The sequence below is a fragment of the Equus quagga genome, unplaced genomic scaffold (assembly GCF_021613505.1).
Source record: "Equus quagga isolate Etosha38 unplaced genomic scaffold, UCLA_HA_Equagga_1.0 73442_RagTag, whole genome shotgun sequence".
Lineage (NCBI taxonomy): Eukaryota > Metazoa > Chordata > Mammalia > Perissodactyla > Equidae > Equus > Equus quagga.
This window is the reverse complement of record NW_025802777.1, coordinates 4,335,407-4,348,120: the sequence shown is the minus strand read 5'-3', so window position 1 is coordinate 4,348,120 and position 12,714 is coordinate 4,335,407. Positions and strand designations below refer to the sequence as shown.

Below are 12,714 nucleotides of genomic sequence, written 5' to 3'. Positions count from 1 at the left end.
CGTTCTCTTCCGTTCCTAAATTAGAGTATTGAGGTTTGAGGATGTGGTTGTACCCCATCTACAAGTTTTTTTTTTTAAAGATTTTATTTTTTCCTTTTTCTCCCCAAAGCCCCCTACATAGTTGTATATTCTTCGTTGTGGGTCCTTCTAGTTGTGGCACGTGGGACGCTGCCTCAGCGTGGTTTGATGAGCAGTGCCATGTCCACGCCCAGGATTCGAACCAACGAAACCCTGGGCCGCCTGCAGTGGAGCACGCGAACTTAACCGCTCGGCCACGGGGCCAGCCCCCATTTACAAGTTTTTTTAAAAGATTCCCTCTGAATCACATGCTCACAGAGGGCTAACACAAGCTCTAACTGTCCCATGTTTGATATAGTAGAGAACTAGTCATTCTGGTCTTTTTGTTTAATAAACATTGATATAACACGGAAAAACAAGGAAAAAAATTCTAATGGAAATCTATTGGAGCCACATAAGACGCTAACTATAAACCACCTCACTCCTAAAACAATTCTAGCAGATTAAAATGTGCCCCAATGGAAGGCTTTGCAGATTAGCTGTAAGGAAGAAGGATTTGAAGTCATTATTGCCCTCCTCGTGTGGATCTGCAAGAGCCAGCCTCTGTTGACGGCTGGACAGCCCCCGTGTGTACTGTCTCCTGTGGGTCTCTATTTTGCAAGGTCTCTATCACTAGGAGGCAGTAACTGTAGCTCCTTTAAAATGCTTCAAAAATCACGTACAATTAAAAATGCCGCAATGAGAAGATACCTTATTAGCAAAATTGTCCATAATCTTTCCTGCCTAATAATTTACCTTACCTAATACAAAAGATAGAATTCCCTTAGGATGGACCAAAAAGTAGTCTTATTATAAAGAAAATTTTATTTTTTTTGGTGGGATGGGTGGGTAGAAAATTCTTTATTGCCACCAATTATCTAGTGGATGTGCTGTCAGCTTGCTTTCACTAAATTTCTAAAACACACGAGGCACATTCTACTATTGATCATTATTTCACACACATAAAAAGTATCAGCAACTTCAGGTTAATTACTGGGTTCACTGCTCTATCATCATCTTATAATTAAACAGGCCCAAATATCCAAGAATTAGGAACTACAATTTCAATCTAAGACACTGATTTTTTTTTTGAATTTACTAAACTTAAAATTTGTCATAAACGATAGTGCTATATTGTTTTGAAACAATCGATTTACAACTTGGTAAGGCCAGTATGTGCCCTGGCTGGCCCAGTGATTTGTCGGAACTCACTGATGTCAGTGTCATGAGAATCAGCTTTTGGGTAAACTTGCTGTGCTCCTCTCTGCTATAACAAATAGGAAGACACTTATTCCCAGTATAACAGCATAGTCTTCGACAGGAGGAGGTCCTGAGAAGAACTGGAACCAGATGGTTCCACATTAAGTAGTTCAGCAACAACGGAATCAACACTCAAATGAATTTAGTGGGTGGTTCACCAACATTTAGAGGGTCATTTTGTCTTTTTTTAAAGGTTGGCACCTGAGCTAACAACTGTTGCCAATCTTCTTTTTTTTTTTTCCCGTTTTCTTTTCTCCCCAAATCCCCCTACTACATAGTAGTATATTTTAGTTGTGGGTCCTTCTAGTTGTGGGATGTGGGACGCCGCCTCAGCGTGGGCTGACAAGGCAGTGCCATGTCCGCGCCCCGGATCCAAACCCGCGAAACCTTGGGCTGCCGAAGTGGAGCGAGCGAACTTAACCACTTGGCCATGGGCTGACTCCTAAATGGTCATTTTTAATGCATCCAATAGGTCAATTTTTTTGGCTTACTGAGAGTATATATTTTATAAGAAAACCAGTTCCTTAGCTATTGGGATGCAAGTCTTTTTTTTTTTTTTTAAACGTCTCTATTGAGGTAATAAACTGCACATATTTGAGGTATACAATTTGGTAGTTGTAGACATCTGTATATACTCCTGGAACTATCACCACAATCAAGAGAGTGAACAGGGGCTGGCCCGGTGGCGCAGCAGTTAAGTTCACACGTTCTGCTTGGGCGGCCCAGGATTTCGCCGGTTCGGATCCCAGGTGCGAACATGGCACCGCTTGGCACGCCGTGCTGTGGCAGGCGTCCCACATATAAAGTAGAGGAAGATGGGCACAGATGTTAGCTCAGGGCCAGTCTTCCTCATAAAAAAAGAGAGTGAACACATCCATCACCTCGAAGTTTCCCTGGACCCCTGGGTGACTCCTCTCTCCCGTCCCTCCCTGCACCCCACCCCCACTCCAGACAACCACTGGCTGTATTTTGTCACTATAGTTTGCATTTTCTAGAGTTTCATATAAATGGAATCATACAGTATGTACTTTTATTTGGTTTGGCTTCTTCAACTCAGCATAGTTAGAGATTCATCCATGTTACCATGTATCAATAGTTCATTCTTCTTTTTAACTGCTGAGCAGCACCCAATTGTATGAATAAATGATAATTTGTTTATCCATTCACCTGTTGATGGACATTTCAGCTATCTTTAGTTTTTGGCTATTACAAATGAAATTGCTAGGAACATTCACACACAAGTCTTGTGTATGGACATACGATTTCTTTTCTCTAGGGCAAATACCTAGAGTGGAATGGCTGGATCACACGGTAGATACGTGTTTAACTTTTTAAGAAACCATCAAATTGTTTTCCAAAGTGGCTGTTCCATTTTACATTCCCACCAGCAGGGTCTAAGAGTTCCAGTTGTTCCACATCCCTGCTAACATGTGATATGGTCAGTCTTTTTAGGCTTTGTAATAGGTCTATGTAGTGATGTCCCATTGTGGTTTTTTTTTTTTTTAAGATTTTATTTTTCCTTTTTCTCCCAAAGCTCCCGGTACATAGTTGTGTATTTTTAGTTGTGGGTCCTTCTGGTTGTGGCATGAGGGACGCTGCCTCAGCGTGGCTTGATGAGCAGTGCCATGTCTGCACCCAGGATCCAAACCAGCGAAACCCTGGGCCGCCGCAGTGGAGCGCTCAAACTTAACCACTCCGCCACAGGGCTGGCCCCCCATTATGGCTTTAATTTGCATTTCCCAAATGACTAATTATATTAAACATTTTTTCACATGCTTATTTGCCATCCTTATATCTTCTTCTTTTTTTTTTTGGTGAAGTGTCTGTTCAAATCTTTTTTTAATTTTCAAAATGGGTTGTTTGTTTTCTTATTGTTGAGTTTTCAGAGTTCTTTTATATTCTGGACATAAGTCCTTTATCAGATACGTTTGCAAATATTTTCTCCCAGTCTGTGGCTTGTGTTTTTATTCTCTTAAAAGTGTCTGCAGTATTTTGAATTTTGATGAAGCATAATTATCAATACGTTCTTTTAAGAATGATCCTTTTGGTGTTGCATCTAAGAAATTTTTGCATAACCTGAGGCTACAAAGATTTTCTCCTTGCTTTGTTTTAGAAGTTTTATAGTTTAAGTTGTACTTTGATCCATTTTGAGTTATTATGGATCAATGGACCACAATTCACTTTTTTGTATACGGACATCCAAGTGTTGCAGCACCATTTCTTGAAAAGACTATCCCTTTCCACTGAATTGCCTCTGCATCTTGATAAAAATTGAGATGTCCATATGTGGATCTGTTTCTGTGCTCTCTCTCCTGCTCCACTGATCAATTTCTCCAACTTCACACCAATCCACACTGTCCTGGTTATGGCAGCTTTACAATCAATCTTGAAATGAAGGAGTGTTAGTCCTTCAGTGCTGCTCTTCCCTTTCAAAGGTGTTTTGGCCATTTCACGTCCTTTGATTTCCTATGGGAATTTTCTTTTTTTGTGAGGAAGACTGGCCCTGGGCTAACATCTCTGCCAGTCTTGCTCTATTTTATATGGGATGCCTCCACAATGTGGCTTGACGAGCGGTGCTAGGTCTGCACCTGGGATCCGATCCCGAGAACCCTGGGCCGCCGAAGCAGAGCATGCAAACTTAACCACTACACCGCCAGGCCGGCCCCTCCATGGGAATTTTAGCATCAGCTTGTCAATTCCTTTAAAAAAGCTTAATGGGATTGGGATTGGGATTCCATTGAGTCTAGAGATAAATTTATGGAGAATCGAGACCATGAAAAAATTGAATCTTCCCATCCATGGATAAGATACACCTCCCATTTATTAGGTCTTCTTTGATTTCTCAGCATTGTTTCATATTTTCAGTACACAAGTCTCTTACAGGTTTATCTCTAAGTAGTTCATATTTTTTGATGGGAACTGGTGTTGTATTGCTATTGTAAGTGGTGTTATCTTTTAATTTCAATTTCTAATTGTTTGCTTATAGTATATAGAAATACTATTGATATTTGCATATTGATCCTGCCCTCCTGTAAGCTTGCTTAACCCACTTAGTGGTTCTAATAGCTTTTTTGTAGATTCCATCAGACTGTCTACACAGATGATCACGTCATCTGTAAACAAAGAGTTTAATTCTCCTTTTCTAAGATGGACCCTTTAATTTCTTTTTCTTGCCTGACTGCATTGGTGAGAATCTCCAGTACCATGTTGAACAGAAGTGGTGGTAAGAGTGGACGTCAGTGTCTTGTTTTGGATCTTAGGAGGGAAGCATGCACCTTTCACCATTATGATGTTGGCTGTAGGTTTTCCACAGATGCTCTTTATCAGGCTGAGGAAGTTCCCTTCTATTCATCATTTGTCTGGGGAAGTAATGCAAATCTTGAAGAAGTGGGAAGAGAGAAGATATCAAGAGAGGGAACAGACAAAGGGAAGAGAGAGAGAGAGTTAGGAAACGAGGGAAGTCCATTTGGGGCTCCTGCTGAAGGCCGAGGGAAATCCACCTGGAAAACCCTTTGTCCATCCAGGCTGAGGCAGTACCTCCCCCTTCTACAAGTACAGTCAGGAACTACCGTCTAGGACAAGGAACCAATGCTTCCATTTCCCAAACTGGCTCTATTCCTGAGCGCTTCCATAAGACCCCCTTGAGTTCCCTTAGACTCAGTCTGTATTGCATTTGGTTTTAGGAAGGGGCATTCAGCACTCTCTGGAAGACTAGAGGCCCCTCTGCTGGTTATCAAGAGGCAGAGGCAGGACCGCACTATTGTCTGTTGTCTACCAGAGGGTAAGGATCGTGTAACTGCAGACACCCATTCAGCTGGGGAGACAACCAGGTGGTTCCTCCACAGACGGTCACCTTTCCTTCCCTAGGCCCCAGTGCCCCAAGTGGTAAGGGGAGTTATCATGCACCCTTCCCAGGCTCTCTGGAATGCACACCCTGTGTGGCAGGCAGCTTCTAAGCTGGCTCCCAACAATCCCCACTTCCTGGTATCCATGCCCTGTGTAATCCTCTCCCCTTGAGTGTGACTCAGATGATGGTTGTAAGATGAGGTAACGGAAAGACTCTGACTTCCGTCTTAATCACTTGCTCACACTGATGGAACCCAACTGCCATGTTGTAAGGTGACCCATGGAGAAGCACACATGGCAAGACACTGAGGCCTCAAGCTAACAGCCAGTGAGGAACTGAGGCCCTCAGCGGAACAGCCTGTGAGGAACCGAATCCTGCCAGGCCCCACCGAGTGGGCTTGGAAGCTTGGACCTTCCCCCAGATGAGTCTGGAGATAAGAGCAGCCCCAAGTGACATGCTGATTGCAGCCTTGAGAGACAGCCCTAGCCAAAGGCCCCCGCCGTGCCCAGATTCCTGACCACAGCATAATAAATGTTTGTTGCTGTAGTTTTTCCAGTTCATGTGAAAACTGGAGAGAGACACACAGAACAGAAAACTTCCGTGTGAATCTACCACAGGAGGTTACAAAACCAACCGTGATCTTGCAGAAAAATGGAAGAAGATTTACAAGAAACAACTTAATTTGGGTTAATAGATGCTTTCTCAAATGTTTATTTACTTTATCTTTTTTTTATTGAGTTATTGATAGGTTACAATCTTGTGAAATTTCAATTGTACATTAATGTTTGTCAGTCATGTTGTAGGTGCACCACTGCACCCTTTGTGCCCACCCCCCACCCCACCTTTCCCCTGGTATCCACTAAACTGTTCTTAGTCCATAATTTTAAATTCCTCATATGAGTGGAGTCATACACAGATTACGTTTCTCTCGCTGGCTTATTTCACTTAACATAATTCTCTCAAGGTCCATCCATGTTATTGCAAATGGGATGATTTTGTTCTGTTTTGCAGCTGAGTAGTATTCCATTGTATATATGTACCACATCTTCTTTATCCATTCGTCTGTTGATGGGCACTTAGGTTGCTTCCACGTCTTGGCTATTGTAAACAGTGCTGCAATAAACATTGGGGTGCATAGGACTTTTGGGACTGCTGACTTCAAGCTCTTTGGATAAATACCCAGTAGTGGGATGGCTGGATCGTATGGTAGTTCTATTTTTAATTTTTTGAGGAATCTCCATACTGTTTTCCATAGTGGCTGCACCAGTTTGCATTCCCACCAGCAGTGTATGAGGGTTCCTTTTTCTCTGCAACCTCTCCAACATTTGTTGCTATTAGTTTTAGATATTTTTGTCATTCTAACGGGTGTAAGGTGATATCTTAGTGTAGTTTTGATTTGCATTTCCCTGATGATCAGCGATGATGAGCATCTTTTCATGTGTCTATTGGCCATCCGTATATCTTCTTTGGAGAAATGTCTCTTCATGTCTCCAGCCCATTTTTTGATTGGGTTATTTGATGTTTTGTTGTTGAGTTGTGAGAGTTCTTTATATATTATGGATATTAAGCCTTTGTCAGATATATGACTTGCAAATATTTTTTCCCAGTTAGTGGGTTGTTTTTTTGTTTCAAGCCTGTTTTCATTTGCCTTGAAGAAGCTCTTTAATCTGATGAAGTCCCATTTGTTTATTCTTTCTATTGTTTCCCTTCTCTGAGAAGGCATGGTGTCCGAAAAGATCCTTTTAATACTGATGTCAAAGAGTGTACTGCCTACGTTTTCTTCCAGAAGCCTTATGGTTTCAGGTCTCACCTTTAGGTCTTTAGTCCATTTTGAGTTTATTTTGGTGAATGGTGAAAAAGAATGGTCAATTTTCATTCTTTTACATGTGGCTGTCCAGTTTTCCCAGCACCATTTGTTGAAAAGACTTTCTTTTCTCCATTGTATGCCCTCAGCTCCTTTGTCAAAGATAAGCTGTCCATAGATGTGTGGTTTTATTTCTGGGCTTTCAATTCTGTTCCATTGATCTGTGCACCTGTTTTTGTACCAGTACCATGCTGTTTTGATTACTGTAGCTTTGTAGTATGTTTTGAAGTCAGGGATTGTGATGCCTCCCGTTTTGTTCTTTTTTCTCAGGATTGCTTTAGAAATTCGGGGTCTTTTGTTGCCCCATATGAATTTTAGGGTTCTTTGTTCTAATTCTGTAAAGAACGTCATTGGGATTCTGATTGGGATGGCATTGAATCTGTAGATTGCTTTAGGTAGAACGGACATTTTAACTATGTTTATTCTTCCAATCCATGAACATGGAATGTCTTTCCATCTCCTTATGTCGTCATCCAATTCTCTCAGAAAGGCCTTGTAATTTTCATTATATAGGTCCTTCACTTCCTTAGTTAAATTTACCCCAAGGTATTTTATTCTTTTTGTTGGAATTGTGAATGGTATTGTATTCTTGAGTTCTTTTTCTGTTGGTTCATTACTGGAGTATAGAAATGCTACTGATTTATGCAAATTTATTTTATACCCTGCAACTTTGCTGTAGTTGTTGATTACTTCTAACAGTTTTCCAATGGATTCTTTGGGGTTTTCTATATATAAGATCATGTCGTCTGCAAACAGTGAGAGTTTCACTTCTTCCCTCCCTATTTGGATTCCTTTTATTCCTTTTTCTTGCCTGATTGCTCTGGCCAGGACCTCCAGTACTATGTTAAATAAGAGTGGTGATAGAGGGCATCCTTGTCTCGTTCCTGTTTTCAGGGGGATGGGGTTCAGTTTTTGCCCATTGAGTATGATGTTGGCTATGGGTTTGTCATATATGGCCTTTATTATGTTGAGGTAGTTTCCTTCTATGCCCACTTTGTTCAGAGTTTTTATCATAAATGGCTGTTGGATCTTGTCAAATGCCTTCTCTGCATCTATTGAGATGATCATGTGGTTTTTATTCCTCAGTTTGTTGATGTGGTTTATCACGTTGATTGATTTGCGGATGTTGAACCATCCCTGTGTCCCTGGTATGAATCCCACCTGATCCTGATGTATGATTCTTTTGATGAATTGCTGAATTCCGGTTGCCAAAATTTTGTTTAGAATTTTTGCATCTATGTTCATCAGTGATATTGGCCTGTAGTTCTCTTTTTTCATGGTGTCCTTGTCAGGTTTTGGTATCAGCATGATGTTGGCCTCATAGAATGTGTTAGGAAGTGTTCCATCTTCCCTAATTTTTTGGAATAGCTTGAAAAGGACAGGTATTAAATCCTCTCTGAACGTTTGGTAGAATTCCCCAGGAAAGCCATCTGGTCCTGGGGTTTTATTCTTTGGGATGTTTTTGATTGCTGTTTCAATCTCTTTCCTTGTGATTGGTCTGTTCAAATTGTCTGCCTCTTCTTGAGTGAGCTTTGGGAGATTGTAGGAGTCCAAGAATTTATCCATTTCCTCTAGGTTATCCATTCTGTTGGCATATAGTTTTTTGTAGTATTCTCTTATAATCTGTTGTATTTCTGCAGAGTCTGTTGTTATTTCTCCTCGCTCATTTCTGATTTTGTTTATTTGAGCTTTCTCCCTTTTTTTCTTTGTAAGTCTGGCTAGTGGTTTGTCAATTTTATTTATCTTCTCAAAAAACCAGCTCTTTGTCTCATTGATCCTTTCTACTGCCTTTTTCCTTTCAATAGTATTTATTTCTGCTCTGATTTTTATTATTTCTCTCCTTCTGCTGACTTTGGGCTTCATTTGTTCTTTTTTCTCTAGTTCAGTTAGGTGTGTTTTAAGGTTGCTTATTTGGGATTTTTCTTGTTTGTTAAGATGTGCCTGTATTGCGATGAATTTTCCTCTTAATACAGCTTTTGCTGTATCCCATATGAGTTGGTATGGCATGTTATCATTTTCATTTGTTTCCAGGTATTTTTTTATTTCTTCTTTAATTTCTTCAAGGATCCATTGCTTGTTCAGTAGTGTGTTGTTTAGTTTCCACATCTTTGTGCCTTTCTCAGCTTTTTTCTTGTAATTAATTTCTAGCCTTATAGCACTATGATCTGAGAAGATGCTTGTTATTATTTCAATTTTTTTTTTTAATTTGGAGAGGCTTGCCTTGTTTCCCAACATATGGTCTATCCTAGAGAATGTTCCATGTGCACTTGAGAAGAATGTGTATTCAGCTCTTTCAGGGTGGAGTGATCTATATATGTCTATTAAGTCCAATTGTTTTAGTTTTTCATTTAGCTCCACTATTTCCTTGTTGATTTTCTGTCTGGATGATCTGTCCATTGATGTGAGTGGGCTGTTGAGGTCCCCTACTATTATTGTGTTGTTTTTAACATCTTCCTTTAGGTCTGTTAATAGTTGCTTTATGAATCTTGGAGCTCCTGTGTTGGGTGCATAGATATTTATAAGCGTTATTTCTTCTTGATGAAGTGTCCCTTTGATCATTATATATTGTCCCTCTGTGTCTCTCTTTACCTGTCTTATTTTGAAATCCACTTGGTCTGATATGAAAATTGCAACACCTGCCTTTTTTTCCTTGCTATTTGCTCGAAGTATTGTCCTCCACCCCTTCACCCTGAGTCTGTGTTTGTCCTTGGGGCTGAGGTGTGTTTCCTGGAGGCAACAAATTGTTGGATTGTGTTCTTTAATCCATTTTGCCACTCTGTGTCTTTTTATTGGAGAGTTCAATCCGTTCACATTGAGAGTGATTATTGATGCATGTGGACTTAATGCTGTTAATCTGTTGCTCATTATCTTGTTTTCCTGTGTTTCTTTTCCTGTGTGCTTTAGACTATCCATTTAATACTGCAATTTCTTATGCTGGGTTTCTTAGATTTTTCCTGATTTATGATTTGTGACTCTGTTCTGTACTTTATTTTAGTGTCTGCCTTGAAGTTTGTATTTAGAATCTCGTGTATAATATAGTCTATTCTCTGGTGGTCTCTTACCTACTTGACCAATACTGATTTAGACCCTTTGCTCTTCCCCTCCTAAGTAATTATTTTCATTTTTTATTCCAACTCGTCTTATTCATTTGTAGTTAGAGTGCTAAGATCGTCCTTGTTTTGGTAGTTTCCTTACCTTTACCCTAATGCTATAATTGAATATTTGCTATCCTGTTCTGGTTCTATTCATTGGTCTCCCTAGTCTGTGGGTTGTGTCCCCTTTCTCCCTTTTTTATTTTTTCAAGTATGAGAGCCTTCTTGAGGATTTCTTGTAATGGAGGGTTTTTAGTTACAAATTCCCTTAACTTTTGTTTGTCTGGAAAAGATTTAATTTCTCCCTCATATCTGAAGGAAATTCTTGCTGGATAGAGTATTCTTGGCTGAAGGTTTTTATCCTTTAAAGCTTTGAATATATCACTCCATTCTCTCCTAGCTTGTAGGGCTTCTGTAGAGAAATCCGCTGACAGTCTGATAGGGGCTCCTTTATAGGTTATTCTCTTTTTTTCCTTACTTCCCTGAGTATTCTTTCCTTATCATTCCTATTTGCCAACTTTACTATTATGTGCCGTGCGGTGGGTCTTTTTACATTGACAAATCTAGGAGATCTAAAACCCTCCTCTACACACACTTCTCCGTTGATCCCTAGATTTGGGAAGTTCTCTTCAATAATTTCATTAAGCACACTTTCTGCTCCATTTTCCTTTTCCATATTCTCGGGAATTCCTATGATCCTTATGTTCTTACTCCTCATTGAATCCATTATCTCTAGGAGATTTTCCTCATTTTTTTAAATTCTTAGTTCTCTTTCTTCCTCTGTCTGGCGCCATTCAGCCTGTCTGTCCTCGATTATGCTGATTTGCTCCTCTAGGTTGTCTACACGGGCATTCAGGGAATCCGTATTCTGTTTTATCTGGTCCATTGTGGTTTTCATCTCAAGTAATTCTGTTTGATTCTTCTTTATGATTTCAATCTCTTTTGTGAAGTAACTCCAGAACTCAGCTTGTTTCTCTATCTTTCTCTCTACCTCACTGAGCTTTTTGATTATAGCTGCTCTGAATTCACTATCACTTAGTTTACCTAATTCCAAGTCCTCAGGACTTAATTCTGTGCTTTTATTGTTTTCCTTCTGGTCTGGGGCTTTTATAAATTGCTGGATGGTAGAGGAGCGGTTTTTTCTCATGGTGGTAGAATTCAGTTGCAGTTACAGCCTGTCGCCACTAGATGGGGGTCGAGAGCGGCGTGTTAGCTCTCCGCCTTCGGGGCAAGATGGCTGCGCCCACTGGCTTTGCTGGGGGGGAGGGGCTGTTACACGTGCCTGGGTTCAGATCAGTTCTGTTCTCTGGTCTCCCAAGGCCCTTGATTTATGGGGTCCCCGTGGACAGAAGCTTTCCTCCCATCAGCGGGTCTCCACTGAATCAGCGGCAGGAGTCCTGGATGATCCCCCGGTCACGCGGCCCCTCCCCCGCTCCTTCCCGACCTGCGCCGCAGCGATCACAGACTCTAGGGGAGGGAGCGATGTTCTCTCCTACCGTTCCAGTGCCTCCAAGGGTGTGAGCAAGGTTTATGATCTCCGCCTTCTTGGTATTGTAGGTCTCTAACGAGCTGGCATTATGTTTATTCTCTGAAATTCAGTTCTTCCAATCTTTTGTTGTATTTTGGAGGGGAGAGAATCCCGGGTCAGCTCACCCCGCCATTTTGCTCCGCCCCCTCTCCTCTAATGTTTATTTACTTCATCTTGAAAAAAATGTATAAAGTGTCATATTTTCTCTATCTCTAATCTATTAATTTTAATCAAATCATGATCTTATCAAAGTAGTTTTTTGGAGTGGTGGCCAACCACTAAGCCATTAAATGCTGGGGTGATTTGTCACACAGGCATAGATAACACACTCAGATGTATCTTCTCAAGGTGGTTCAGTTTCCAAAAGAATTACTTGAGCGTAAGATAAACCACATTCACCCAAGAGACAGAACATTCTTAGAATTCTGGAATGCTAGACAGAACATTCTTAGAATTCTGGAATTCCCAGGACCCCAGACCTGTTCTAAAATTTCTAACTATAAGACCTGAATGTGGGTCTGTTTGGGTTCACCTGTGAGAATTCCATTCCTTTTCATGAAACTGAGTCTGAGAGACATCATCAGCAAAAACTAAGTCTGATTTCTGGCTGTTACCAGTCAGCAATGAGATGCACCCTGGACGCGTCTCTCAAGCAGCTCCCTGGACTACTCAGCCTGTTAAATACCAGTTTCCTCACTGATCCGTTAAGATTGAGTGATGAGTGGTATCAGGACTCTGTTTACGCTTCTGAGTGATTAATTGTTTTAGAGTGTTTTTGTATTAATATAAATAGGCTACACCTTGTTACCAATAAAAAAAATGCACGCAGGCTCCACGTTTATGGATTTCTTATTAAGTGGCGCATTATTGGGAAATCTAGGTCTTAGGCGAACAGCCTAATGTTCTTCTTAACTAATTGAATAATTAACTAATTATAATGTTCAGCCAAAGAACATTTATTTAGTGTCTACCAGGCACTGGGGTTAAGGAGAAGGCAAACTTCCACCTTCAAGGATTTGAAAATAAGCAAAGGTAGTAATTATGGAATTAATGCTTACTATACAGT

At 40.6% G+C, this 12,714-nt stretch overlaps 1 protein-coding gene across 1 annotated transcript in view; it reads right to left on the bottom strand.

The window, feature by feature from the left end:
• Positions 1-12,714, bottom strand: part of LOC124234322 (lebercilin-like protein) — a 50,617-nt gene that overhangs the window by 28,222 nt on the left and 9,681 nt on the right. The window lies entirely within an intron of this gene.